The 13,812-nt window shown below is 37.8% G+C and overlaps 1 pseudogene; it reads left to right on the top strand.

Annotated features, from left to right (window-relative positions):
• LOC132501335 (proteasome maturation protein-like) overlaps positions 1 to 4,181 on the top strand; it is a 29,824-nt pseudogene extending 25,643 nt beyond the window's left edge.
• The last annotated feature ends 9,631 nt before the right edge of the window (positions 4,182 to 13,812 follow it).

Raw genomic sequence — 13,812 nt, 5'->3', positions numbered from 1 at the left:
GGTCTCTTGTGGACCAATGTCCTAAAGTTGGCTCTCCCACCTCAGAGGCACAGCACTGACTCCTGGCTCCTCGATTTGGGATGATTCGTTGTCTATTCATGTATTCCACAGATGTAGGGTACATCAAGTTGATTGTGGAGCTTTAATCCTCTCCTTTTGAGGCTGCTGGGAGAGATTTCCCTTTCTCTTCTTTGTTCTCACAGCTCCCTGGTCTCAGTTTTGGATCCGGCCCCGCCTCTCCGTGTAGGTCGCCGCAGGGCGTCTGTTCTTCGCTTAGACAGGACAGGGTTAAAGGAGCAGCCACTTCAAGGACCCTGGCTCACTCAGGCCGGGCGGGGGGGAGGGAGGGGCACGGAGTGCAGGGCGAGCCTGCAGCGGCAGAGGCCGGCGTGACGTTGCACCAACCCGAGGCGTGCCGTGCGTTCTCCCATAGAAGCCATCCCTGGATCCCGGGACCCCGGCAGTAACGGGCTGCACCCGCTCCCCGGAAGCGGGGCGTGGACAGTGACCTGCGCTCCCACACAGGCCTCGTGGTGGCGGCAGCAGCCCCAGCATCCCACGCCCGTCTCTGGGGTCTGCGCTTTCAGCCGCGGCTCGCGCCGTCTCTGGAGCTCCTTTAAGCAGCGCTCTTAATCCCCTCTCCTCACACACCAGGAAACAAAGAGGGAAGAAAATTCTCTTGCCTCTTCGGCAGGTCCAGACTTTTTCCCGGACTCCCTCCCGGCTAACTGTGGTGCATTAGCCCCTTCAGGCTGTGTTCACGCCGCCAGCCCCAGTCCTCTCCCTGCGCTCCGACTGAAGCCCGAGCCTCAGCTCCCACCTCCGCCCGCCCCAGCGGGCAAGCAGACAAGCCTCTTGGGCTGGTGAGTACTGGTTGGCACCGATCCTCTGTGCGGAAATCTCTCCGCTTTGCCCTACCCAGGTACGTGGGGAGTTTCTTGCCTTTTGGTAGGTCTGAGGTCTTCTGCCAGCGTTCAGTAGGTGTTCTGTAGGAGTTGTTCCACGTGTAGCTGTATTTCTGGTGTATCTGTGGGGAGGAAGGTGATCTCCGCGTCTTACTCTTCCGCCATCTTTAAATCTTTTATTTTTAAGTAAACGAATTTTACCAAAGTTCTTACTAATAAAACTAGGTCATCTATATGGAATATATATATATATATATATATATAAAATATATATATATTATATATATAATATATACATATATATGATGAAGAAGAGAGTAGGGGGAATTTCTTTTCACCATGTATGATTTAGTTAAGTTTAAAATTTGTACCATGAATATATATTGTTTCATGAAAACAGTGATTATTTTTTAATGAAGCAAGATTATTATAGACATAAATCTTATATCTAGATCTCGAGAATCTATAATATAATCGTTAGAAAGAAATATTTCTATGATTCTCCTTATAGAAGTAGTATAAAGGAATAAATGCCCCCCTATCTGAACTGTTTTTCACTTATGTCCCAGTTGAAAGCCTCCCATCAATTTAGTACAAATCAGTATCAGAAAGCATCTTGTAAAATCCTTATTTTTTCATTTAAAATTATCCTTAATCATTCTGAAAAGCAAATACTTTTATTATTCCATTTTCCATATAGGTATACTGGACTACAAAGATACTAATTAATTTGTTCAAAATAACACAGTAAATAAAAGGGGTGGGATTCAAATTTTTAAAACTTCTAAATTTTTATTATTTTTAAAAAATAGCCTTTGTTTTTTAGAACAGCTTTATGTTCACTGCAAAATCGAGCAGGAATTATGGAGATTTCCCATATGCCTTGTCCACAGGCATGCGTAACTTCCCCCATTATCAACACCCCTCACCAGAATGGCACATTTGTTATAATTGATGTACCCACATTGATATATTATAGTAACCCAAAGTCCATAGTTTACATTAAGATTCACTCTGGGGGCTTCCCTGGTGGTGCACTGGTTAAGAGTCCGCCTGCCGATGCAGGGGACACGGGTTCGTGCCCCTGTCTGAGAAGATCCCACATGCCGCAGAGCGGCTAAGCCCGTGAGCCATGGCCGCTGAGCCTGCGTGTCCGGAGCTTGTGCTCCGCAACGGGAGAGGCCACAACAGTGAGAGGCCCGCGTACTGCCAAAAAGAAAGAAAAAAAAAAGATTCACTCGTGGTGTTGTGCATTCTATGGATTTTGGCAAATGTATAATGAAACGTATACATCATTATGGCATCATACAGAGTATTTGCACTGCCCTAAAAATCCTCTGTGCTTCACCTATTCATGTCTCCTTTCCCTCTAAGCAACTACTGAACATATCCATAGTTTGTCTCTTTTCTGAATATCATATAGTTAGAATCATACATTACATAACTTTTTCTTTTTTTTAATTAAATGTATTTATTTATTTAGGCTGCGTTGGGTCTTTGTTGCCGCGCGCTGGCTTTCTCTCTAGTTGCAGCGAGCAGGGACTACTCTTTGTTGCGGTGCATGGGCTTCTCATTGTGGTGGCTTCTCTTGTTGCAGAGCACGGGCTCTAGGCGTGCGGGCTTCAGTAGTTGTGGCTCGCGGGCTCTAGAGCTCAGGCTCAGTACTTGTGGAGCAAGGGCTTAGTTGCTCCGCAGCATGTGGGATCTTCCTGGAGCAGGGATTGAACCTGTGTCCCCTGCATTGACAGGAGGGTTCTTAACCGCTGCGCCACCAGAGAAGTCCACTGCGTAACTTTTTCTGATTGGCTTCTTTCACTTAGTAATATGCATTTAAGTTTACTCCATGTATTTTAATGGCTTGATAGCTATTTCTTTTTAGTGCTAAATAATATTTTGTTGCCTGGATGCACCACAGTTTATTTATCCATTCTCATGCTGATGGGCATCTTGGTCACTTCCAGGTTTTGGCGTTTGTGAATAAAGCTGCAGTAAACATCCATGTGCAGGTTTTTGTGTGGATATACATTTTCAACTCTTTTGGGTAAATACCAAGGAGTGCATTTGCTGGGTTGTATGGTAAGAGTATGTTTAGTTTTGTAAGAAGCCACCAAACTGTCTTCCAAAGTGACTGTACCATTTTGCACTTCTACCGGAAATAAATAAGAATTCCTGGTGCTCCATACTTCCATCAGCATCTGACGTTGTCAGTTCTGGATTTTAGCCATTCTGATAGGTGTGTAGCGGTATCTCAATGTTGTTTTAATTTGCATTTCCCTAATGATATATTATGTGAAGCATCTTTTCGTATGTTTATTTGCTATCTGTAACTTTTAAATCTTTTTGACCACAAATCTGTGCATATTAAAAAAAAAAAAAGCATATGCCAGCAGATGTGAGGAATCAACTCCCAAAATTAGAAGTGAGGGGCTGGCTGACATCAGGGGGCTGAGTGGCTGTGTGCAGAGCAGGCTAAAAGTGAATGCCAGAGGACTTGGATCTCAGCTAATGGATAATGTTCCAGTTACTGAACTTTCAGCAAGTGGACCTTTTGAAAGTCATGATCTTCTTTCAAAATATTTTTCTTATGTGAAAAATTAACTTTTGCCCAGTCATCCTCTTGAATTATTAGAAAAAAAACTTTTCAGCTTTTTACATACTGAACAGTATTATACAAATTCATATATTGAAGCCCTAACTCCCAAGGTGACTGTATTTGGAGATAGGGCCTTTAAGAAGGTAATTAAGATTAAATTAAGTCATAAGGACCCTAACCCAATGATTGATATCCTTAGAAGAAGAGGAACAGACACCAGAGATTTACACAACGGCCAAGTGAGGACACAATGAGAAGGCAGCTGTCTGTGAGCCAAGGACAGACACCTTAGGAGAAACCAACCCTGCCAGCATCTTGATTTCAACCTTCAGAATGTGGGAAAATAAATGTCTATTGTTTAGGCCACCTAGTTGGTCGTATTTTGTTATGGCAGCCCCAGATGAGTAGTATACCAAAATAAAATGCTCAATGAAAATAAAATGAATTTATCCACATTAAGAAACATCCAGGGTCTATTTGCTCTAATAGAATTACAAATGGAATTCAGTGCAGTGGATCATGTTCAGTATCTTCCATTTTTTCCTAGCTCAAATCTTTCACTGGATATGTTGAGGGGTAATGATGAAGCTATTGGTTTTCAAGATATTTTTAATGATCCATCACAAAATGATGTAATAAAAGAACCCCACTTGATGGTGGAATATAATTTTGGCCTACTATAATAGAGGTGTGTGGTTAATTAAAGTAGAGGAACTGCATCTTGTTTATAGTTGTCTTTTTACTATAATTTGATGTATACAATATTAAAAGTACTGACACATGAGAAGTTTTGCCAGAAAATATAAATTCTGCTGCTGTGAAAACACCTCTACCAACAAAAGATACACTAAAAGCATGAAGCCTCAAATATAACATTTTTATCCGATTTGAAATGATTCAAAACACTTAGCAAATGACACGACAATGAAAGGAACACAGTTATGTTTTCTTGTCTCAAAAACTTTACTTATATATATTTATATCATGTTGCTTTGCATATGTATTTTAAATTATTTATTGTATAAAACTTTAACCATATATAGAAATAGAAGAGCATAATAAAGTACTTCACCATGACCCATCATCAACAATTATCAGTACCTGGCCCATCTTGTGTTATATACTCCTACATACTTCCCTTTATCTTATCATTTCTGGAGCAGATATAAGATGTATTATTCTATCTGCAAATATATCAGTATGTTTCTCTGAAAGTTAATAGTTTTCTTTTTAAAGATACCCATGATATCATTATTATTCCAAAAATTTAACAATAAATGCTTAATATCAGAAAAGATCCAATCGTTTAAATTTTTCCAACTTTCTCACAAATGCCACAATTATTTTTATATGTTGTTTTAAAAATCAGGAACCAACTAAATTCTAAACATTTCAATTAGTTGACATATCTCTTAATTCCCTTTTAATATAAAAGATTTTGTAACAGAGCAAGTAGCTTGTTGCTCACTGCACAATGGAAAGACCAAATACTGAGGCAATAGTCTTTTTCAGAAAGAAAAGGCTTTATTGCAGGGCGGCCAAGCAAGGAGACAAGAGGCAAAGCTCAGATCTGTCTCCTGGATAGGCTGTTGACTGGGGTATTTATAGTGGAAGCAGGGAGCAAGAGGGGGAGGGGGCCAAGAAATGATTGGTGGAAAGCAAATTGTAAGTTTCTAGAGTTCTCTGTGCAGGTGTGTCTGTTCTTCAAACCTCATCATGGGTTGTATGTGCAGGGTTCATTATGTAACGTGGTAGATTTTAGTCATTTGAGGTCTAAAGTTTACTATGTCATTCTAGTCCTTCAATGTGCCTGAGCCTGTGTGATGCTTAGTCAAGGTCTGTCAGCAAGTTGTTTCCTTGTCTGTGGTTTCTCTGGTCCTCTGCAAAACAAGCTTGGTATTCTCGATGTATCATTTTATTCCTACCTTATGGGCCTTGTAATTTAGAGGGCATGATTTCTGTTTCTCTCCATCTATCTCATTTTTAGGGCTTCCCTGGTGGCACACTGGTTGAGAATCCACCTGCCAATGCAGGGCACATGGGTTCGAGCCCTGGTCCGGGAAGATCCCACATGCCGCATAGCAACTAAGCCCATGTGCCACAACTACTGAGCCTGTGCTCTAGAGCTCTTGAGCCACAGCTACTGAAACCCGCGTGCCTAGAGCCCATGCTCCACAACAAGGGAAGCCACCGCAATGAGAAGCCCGTGCATCGCAACGGAGAGTAGCCCCTGCTTGCCACAACTAAAAAGAAAGCCCGTGTGCAGCAACAAAGACCCAACACACAGCCAAAAATAAATAAATAAATTTATACCAAAACTAAAGATAAAAAGATTACTTGCAATGTATCTGTTGAATCAGAAACAAGATTCTTTGTTCAGCAGTTTCCTACAGTTTAGCTTTTGCTGGTTGCACCCCTCGTGTGTCCTTTTAACAGGTTCTTTTTTCTTTGTTGGAGGGGTTTTTGAGAGGTCATGACCAGCCGTTGACCTGCGAGTTGGGCCTGGGCAATCAGAAGCTCCTCACCCCCTCCTCTGTCCTTGGAATATATGTTCCACCCACTGATCCCACAGCTGGAGCTGTTTTCATGGATGCAACCTTGAGAGAGTAATGTGCTGTTGAGACATCTGGAGTGTACATGACCAAACCCAGTTAAAGTCTCTGTGTCAACTTTTAAGATTCTGGTGGGCAGGTGTGAAGATCTACTTATCTTGAAGTTGCCCAAAACAAACCTGGTAATTAAGTCCCCTTGCTTATGAAACCTGCCACCTACCAATCTGGAGTCGTCTGCCTCTTTCTTGGATCTCTTCTTGCCTTCCATGTATAGGGGCCAGTTTCAGATTTCACCTGGTAAATTCCCAGGTTTGCAAACCAACACTCATATATATTTTTCTCTCCATTAGAACTGGAGGCTTGATGTGATTAGATTTATTCATTTCTCTTTTTGTAGCAATGCTATTTCATAGTGTTGTGTTTATCTAAAATGAAGCACATAATACCTGTTTTTTCTAGTTTTCTGATGTTAACAGTAGTTGTTGATCAATATCTAGCTTAATTAATTCATTAGAGTATATAAAATGATAGTACATCTATCATATTATTTTATTATCTGAAATTCTCCCTTAAAAATAAACTTCTCATGTGCTATATCATTAGCCAAGGAACCCCCCCAAAACCCACAGCAGTTATGGCAGAAAACAGTAGAATACATATTTAATTTTTTACATTTATTTCACAACATAATGAGTCCATTTACCAGCATCTTCAAATGATGAGCAATTAGCATTTTTTAAGCATCATGATGAACTGGTGTATTTAAATGTATTTTAGGTATTTAAATTATATTATTTTTGATGCTCAAATTTTTCTATCCTCACCCAGTGTGAGATTCATCAGTTACTACTGAGTCCTTTGGCATGACTCTAGCAGTGAGTTTGAGATTTTTTTTTTTTTTTTTTTTGCTATCTAAGGTAAAAGCTTGTTTTTCCATGAAGACATTATACAGTTCCTGCCATTTTTAAGGAACTTTGGTTCATTTTATAGGAAAATGATATATTAAGACCAAAGTCTGAGCACTGGAAATATTCTTTGCTACGAGGTTGCCAGTGTTTTAAGAACTTTCCAATGGATGTGGATTGGAAAAGTACTTTTTAAATTTTATGTTTAGTGGTTGCATTTCAATTTAATTGTGTTTTATTATTACTAAAATATTATACAATTAAAAATCAAGCTTGTAAGACTATATTAAAATGTGTATATATATATATGCACATACATATGTATATATCTGTTTCAACCTAATTCCTGGATACCTTAGGTAAACAACTAGATACAGTCTTTCTCTATTTGTTCTATTTTGTAGTCTCTCTTTTTCTCTCCCTCTCCCCTGCTTCCTCTTACAGAATGAGGAAAGTTAGAAAACTTATTATGGCAGTATAATTGAGAAATGGTGGACCAGGGTGGTAGCAGGTGTTGAAAAACAGTCACATTTGGAATATATTCGGAAGGTAGAACCAGCAGCATTTGATGATGGATAGATTGTAAGTGTAGAATGAGGGAATGAGAGAAAACAAGAGCAACTGTAGTTTTTGGCATAAGCAACAGGGTGAATGGACATGCCATTTACTGAGATAGGAAAGACTGGAGGAGAAATACATTTGAAGGGGAAAGGGATTGAGAATTTTTGGACTTGTCAAGTTTGGTATGCCCATTAGATATCCAAGACCAGATATCAAGTACAGTTAGATAGAGCCCCCAACCAGAATGTAAGTTCCAAGAAGATAGCTAGTTTTGGCTGTTTTGTTCACTACTATATCTTCAGAGCTTAAAAGAGGCACATATTAGATGTTCAATAGACCTTCACTGAGTGAATAAGCAAACAAACAAGTAAATATGAAAAAAATATGTCTTAGAACTTAGCAAATATGTCTCTTCTTATTCCAAACTGATACCTCTCCAGTCCTTGTAATTTTAGCCTTCTATTTGATCTTTACACAGTTTCAGTTAAGAGCAATCATGATACAGTAGCCCTATTTGCTTATTTATCTCTTCTATTAATTAGAATAGGAGAGATAAGTAAGCAACAGGCAGTGGACCTTATCAGTCAAATTAACTATTTAGATTTCAGTCCTTTATTACTTTTATACTTGGTAGTTTGTCACCTAATATTTTTGTCTTTCCAAGGTCAAACTTGAAAGACAAAGAAAAACAAATGAAGGCTTTGTAAGGGGTTAATGGGTTCTCATTTTGGTCTTGACTGTAGTTGAACATCAGTGTTTCATAGTATGTGACTAGGGCATAGTAGCACAAAGTAGCTTTTTTACCTACTCAGATTATCTTTGGCCTTGCTCTGTTGGTATAAGATGGTTTTCTGTGTATTGTGTCCTATTTTAAGGATTTCATGAAGTTTATACTTGGTTTGCAAATAATTTCTGAGGTGACTACAAAGATGACACATTTATTGTCCTTTAACTCTGGTTTTCTTTGGGAATTCCCTGGCAGTCCAGTGGTTAGGACTCGGCGCTTTCACTGCCGGAGTCTGGGTTCTGACCCTGGTTGGGGAGCTAAGATCCTGCAAGCCGCGCAGCACGGCCAAATTAAAACAAAACAAAACAAAACAAAAAAAACTTTGGTTTTCATTTTGGCCTCAGAATTTTTCGGAGAAGTGCCTTATTGTCTCTACTATCTTGCCAAAGCAAATGTTGGAAAAAATGAGATTGGCATTTATTCTAGTTGACTCATTACATCATAAAACTGGATTAGCCCTTGCAGACTTGGCAGTGAAGACCAAGGCATTATTTTTAAATTGTAGCATGGGTGGTCAGAGATGGTAACACTCAGGTGTGTGTGAACAAGAGTTCTCATTTAGGAGGAGAATGTGAATTATCCTCCTAAATGAGAGAATGTGAATTACATGCTTTTATCTATCATGGTTTCTAGGTGCTTTACTATGCTATGAGTTCGAGATCCTAGGTTTCACTTGCTATTACTTTGAATTGTTATCAGTAGAAGCTGCTGTGGTACTGACTGATTTATAACTAGTTTTATCAAAATTTGTGCAGAATCCTGCAGAATTTTTTCTAGGTACTTCTGAATGTAAACTCTACAGTCATGAATGAAGTGCTGTGATAATATTATGCCACTATGATTGTATTCATTATTTAAGGGTAGGCTATAATCAATACATTTTGAGCTGAATTCTGAAAAATAGTTTTTTAAAATTGTCAATTGTATGAATTCCTTTCTCAAACATGCAACTTAATCCAGTAGTAATGAGCTTGCTATAAGGAAGTTTATACAGCTGGTTATTCAAAATTTCAGGAATCTTCTCTATATTTATACTACTATCCAATTGTTCAGAGTGTATTAAATTAATATTTTAGGTTATAGATGCATTTTTCAGCCCTGTAAAGGTCTTGGTACCATAACCTTTTTTATGTTTTTCCCATACATATTCCTCAGAGGTATAATGTAAAATTATTTGTTAACTACAAACCAAGTAGTCTATCCTTCTAGAAGTCTTTTTCAAGCTTTTTTTTTAGATCTGAGGTCAAACACCTCTCATAAGGCTTGAATCCCTAAGATCATTATACTGCATTTAAAAATTAATTTAATAATATGCTCATTAATTACAGCCTTTTATTTTAAACATTTTTCATGTGAGCTCAGACCTTTTTACAGTGAAGAAAAGCACAATTTTAGGTAAATTCATTAGCATATGAGGAGAATGCCCAAGGGTGGGAGGAACATAAACATGAATATTGAGACCTAGAGAAATCTGCCAAATCAAGTGGGAATTCGAAGAGTAATAGTAAAAAAGAGAAAAAATCAAGAGGGGACATAAGATAAATCTGATCAGGTTGATCTTTCAAGGTGAAGGCAAGAATACTGTCTGTTGTGGTTCTCAGCAGAACATGGATTCTAGTTTTTATAGTGCAGAAATTTGGTGGGGGGGGTTCTGCTAATGAAGATCAGCCTATGTATATTAGTGGAGACTGGGATAATGCAAACATATATTTGCTTGTTTATTCTATCTTCTTCCCTGTCATATTGTTACAGAGAACTAAATGGGATACATATAACATCTCATTTTATTTATTTTATTTGCCCTCAAAGTAATTTCTAATAAAGAGTGAAATGACTAAAAATACCTAAATTTTTTTCTTGAATAATTTAAATAGATTTATAGAGAAATATTTGTATTTGTAGTTTGCAAATGGATATTATTTTCTAAATTGTTACACTCCTGCATTGTGCTCTCTGCTTGTGTATGTTTTTTTTTTGTTTTTTGGCTTTTTGCCCCTAAGCCACAGAAACAAAAACAAAATTATAGTTGTGGGTGAAGTTATAATCCTGCTAATATCATATGGTTATGATATAAAGAAGCATGAATTATTGTTTTTCAACTGTTTAGGTTTATTAAATTTATGAACTATGGAAAAGGAAGTATAGTACCCACAAACCAAGGTGGGGAAGTTAGATAAACTTAGTAGTTGACTCTTCAGTGAGGGTTAACTTCATTGTTCGTTAAAATTTAAGTACAAATACACATTTTACACATAACCATTTATGAGACAGTTGATAACTCTCACCACATCTTCTTTAGAAAATAGAATTGACAAAAAAGGATGAAAAAGAGATGAGTTTAGTTAAGTTGCTAGTTTAAAAATGGTTTTGGATGTGGTCACTGACCATTTCCTATCATGAGCAATGATTAAGCTGCAGATTATATTAAAAACATCACCTTTGAAATTATTTTATTGCCTTCATATGTTCTTAGAAGTGAGTAGGATGATTAAAAACGGGTATTTCAACTGCAAGATTTTAGAATTAGGTAATTATTTACAGAGACACTTAAGGTGACCTTTCACTATTGGGTTGAACGGCTCTCTGATGTTAATAAGAATAAGTGATTTAACCTGCCAAAGAAACCTGATGAAAGAACTATAGAAACTGTAGCTTTCTAAATCCTTCAAGGTTTATTAGTCTCTGTACCCTGACACAGCAACAATCTAATAGCTATAATGGATTACCTTGCAGTGAAGAAGGTATTTAAAAGCCAAATAGCCACAAAAATAGCTTACAATATGTTAGGAGAATTAGAATTTTTATAGTACAGTACAAACGTGTAATCCAAATGTTGCTCATTAGTTCTAATACTATTAACTAAAATTGGAACTGAATAAGCCAGATTGTGAAATTGGTGCTGATTTAAATAGAGTGCTAGACAAAAGAACTCTCAATTTTGGGAAGTGATGTTTATCCTGATGCAGTACCAGTGTGAAGGAGGAACTTTGGCGGGAAAATAGAATATTATATTTGAAATGTTTTGCAGATTTAAAATATAGTCATTTCATTAGACATTTGTAAATCAAGATAGTCTTTCAATAGAAAATTGAGTCACTCTTCAGTTGAGGGAGGGACCTAATTGTAAACACAGCAGTAGGGAAATGAACCTCCTAGACTTCCTAGAGTCTCTGTATGCTTAATGGTGTCAAAGGTACCCCAGGGAGGTGACCCTCAGAGCACCTTGCACCTTGCTTCAGTTTTCAGCATAGGTCTACAGAAGAAAAACATCTTGAGGAGGGAGGTATAATGTAGTGGGTATTCATTTGGCAGAGGATTTAAGCTGTCTCTTTATTGGGTGTAAGAATGCTAAGGCATTGAAATGTATGACTTGCATATGAGCCCCCTACCTCCTTTGACAGCCTTCCCCAAACAGAACTCATTGAGATTTTAAAAAATATTTTCTGACCCCAGTTTTTCGTAACATCAAAAATTAACTTGTTTACGGTAAACTCAGAGGAAAGGGTGTGGCCAGAATAGTCCAAGGTCTACTGCTCAAATTTCCTAGAGAATGGTAAATAAATTATGGCAATGATAATGAAAAGTATGAACTAGGTAACATTCTTAGCACTTTACTTATGCTAACTTATTCAGTCCTCTCAATAACTTTCAATAGAAGAAGAAACTAAGGCATAATGTAATTAATAATATGCCTAAAGCCACAAAGCAGCAAATCCAGCAATTCAAACCTAGCAGGCTGGTACCATGTCCTCAGCCTTTAATCACTGTTCTATACTGTCATTTAAGAGCTTTCCTTCTTCTACCTTATCCTAGTTCAAAAATTCTAAAGTTAATTCATTGGCTCTTTCTCAGACTCAGCATTCTGTAATATCTTCATTGCAATGGAATATAGAAATGCATTTAAAGCTTTAAGATGGCTTCCAATGAAGATCATATCAGTTCAGTTATGTTTCTTTGAACACTACTCCCATGAAATGAACTGTGAAAATATTTAGAAACATTTTTAGGTCACAGCCTCCTATATATTTAAAGCTTATGGAAGTAGTATGAGAAAGAAACTTGTACAATGTTGTATAACCCAGTTGTTCACATTTCATTTGAAAAGAGACTACCCTCTGCTTTTTGGAGAACACTTCATAAGCTCTGGAGAAATTGATTTTCCCAGAAACAACAGTTGAGAAATAAATACTGGTGGCCTCTGGAAATAGATCAAGTGCTGAGTGGCTTAAGGTATCCTATGCTGAAGTCAAAGTACTTGGAAATGATGGCTGTAGAACCTCTCCTAGTTTGTCTGAGTCATACCTCATACATTGATACTATTTTAAACATTTCCCCTCAACTTTTTTATTTGCCAATACACCTTGCTTTAATTGGAAATATTTAGGTACTTACTTCTGATCCCTGCTGTGTTTCACTCCGTTTGCAGAGGGAAAGCCATCAGACAGCCAGAAAACACTTTGCTTTAACTCACCATCTGCAGCTTACATCTGGGCACTGCTGGTTGTTTTGATCTGTAACAATACTAGCTGTAGAATGGAACCAAGGAATACAGTATAAAAGGTCATTTGGCTCTGGATCTTTTCCTCCAACTGTGAGTTCAGAACACAAGTCTATTTAAGGGTTAGAACAATAATTTGCAGTTTTTATTTTACCATCATTTACCACCCCAAATTATCTAAGGTGAGGAGCTCCTGTAAATGTTTTCTATTTTTATCTTTGGCTAGAAAGTTTTGCCTTCCAAAAGCAAGTTTTAAGAATACTAGCAACTAGTTGTTGCGTTGGAAGTCTAAACGTTACTGTATAGCAACTGAAATTATAGCATTTGGTATGTGGAAATAAACAAAACCCACCAAATGAGGACAAAGGATATTTATTCAGAGCTTGCTATAGCAAAGGATTCAACTACCATCAATTGTTTTGGCAAAGACTCAAAGTTAGGCAGGGTAGTGGAAAAGATTTATAGTAAAAAAGAGAAGACTGCAGGCAGGCTCTGATTAGAGGTTGTTGTCATGGGGAAGAGGGAGGTGGGCTAGCTAGAAGTGGGATATGCTATGTAATTGGGTTGTTGAGCTTATTTTACTTTCTCTGGTTGGTCCTAAGTTGGACAAAAGTGGAAGTGGGAAAAATAGGGAAGCTGGCAATGACCTAGTCTTGACCATTCTGGGATGATTGCTGCAGAGGTTGATGGTCCGAGTTCTATTGGCATACATTCGTTTATGGTCTAGCCATTTTCTGTTTGTATATTCAGTATCTCAGGAATCACAAAAACCTAGATTTGCATGTTGACTCTGTTTGTTGTTAACTGTGTAATCTTGGGTAAAGTATTGCTCTCCAAGCTTTAGTTTCATCCACATATGAAATTAAAATAGTAATACTCATTTTATAGGGTTATTGTGAGGGAAAATTGAAATTTAAAAAGAAATCACTATACGCTTCAAACATAGTAATCAGTCAGTCAATCAAAGCTCTTGTTGCTATTGCCATGCTAAAATGTCCTTTAAAAGTTCAT

Source organism: Mesoplodon densirostris, chromosome 14 (assembly GCF_025265405.1).
Source record: "Mesoplodon densirostris isolate mMesDen1 chromosome 14, mMesDen1 primary haplotype, whole genome shotgun sequence".
In the NCBI taxonomy this organism is placed as follows: Eukaryota; Metazoa; Chordata; class Mammalia; order Artiodactyla; family Ziphiidae; genus Mesoplodon; species Mesoplodon densirostris.
Note: the sequence above shows the minus strand (reverse complement) of the source record. Positions and strands in the feature narration are given on the sequence as shown.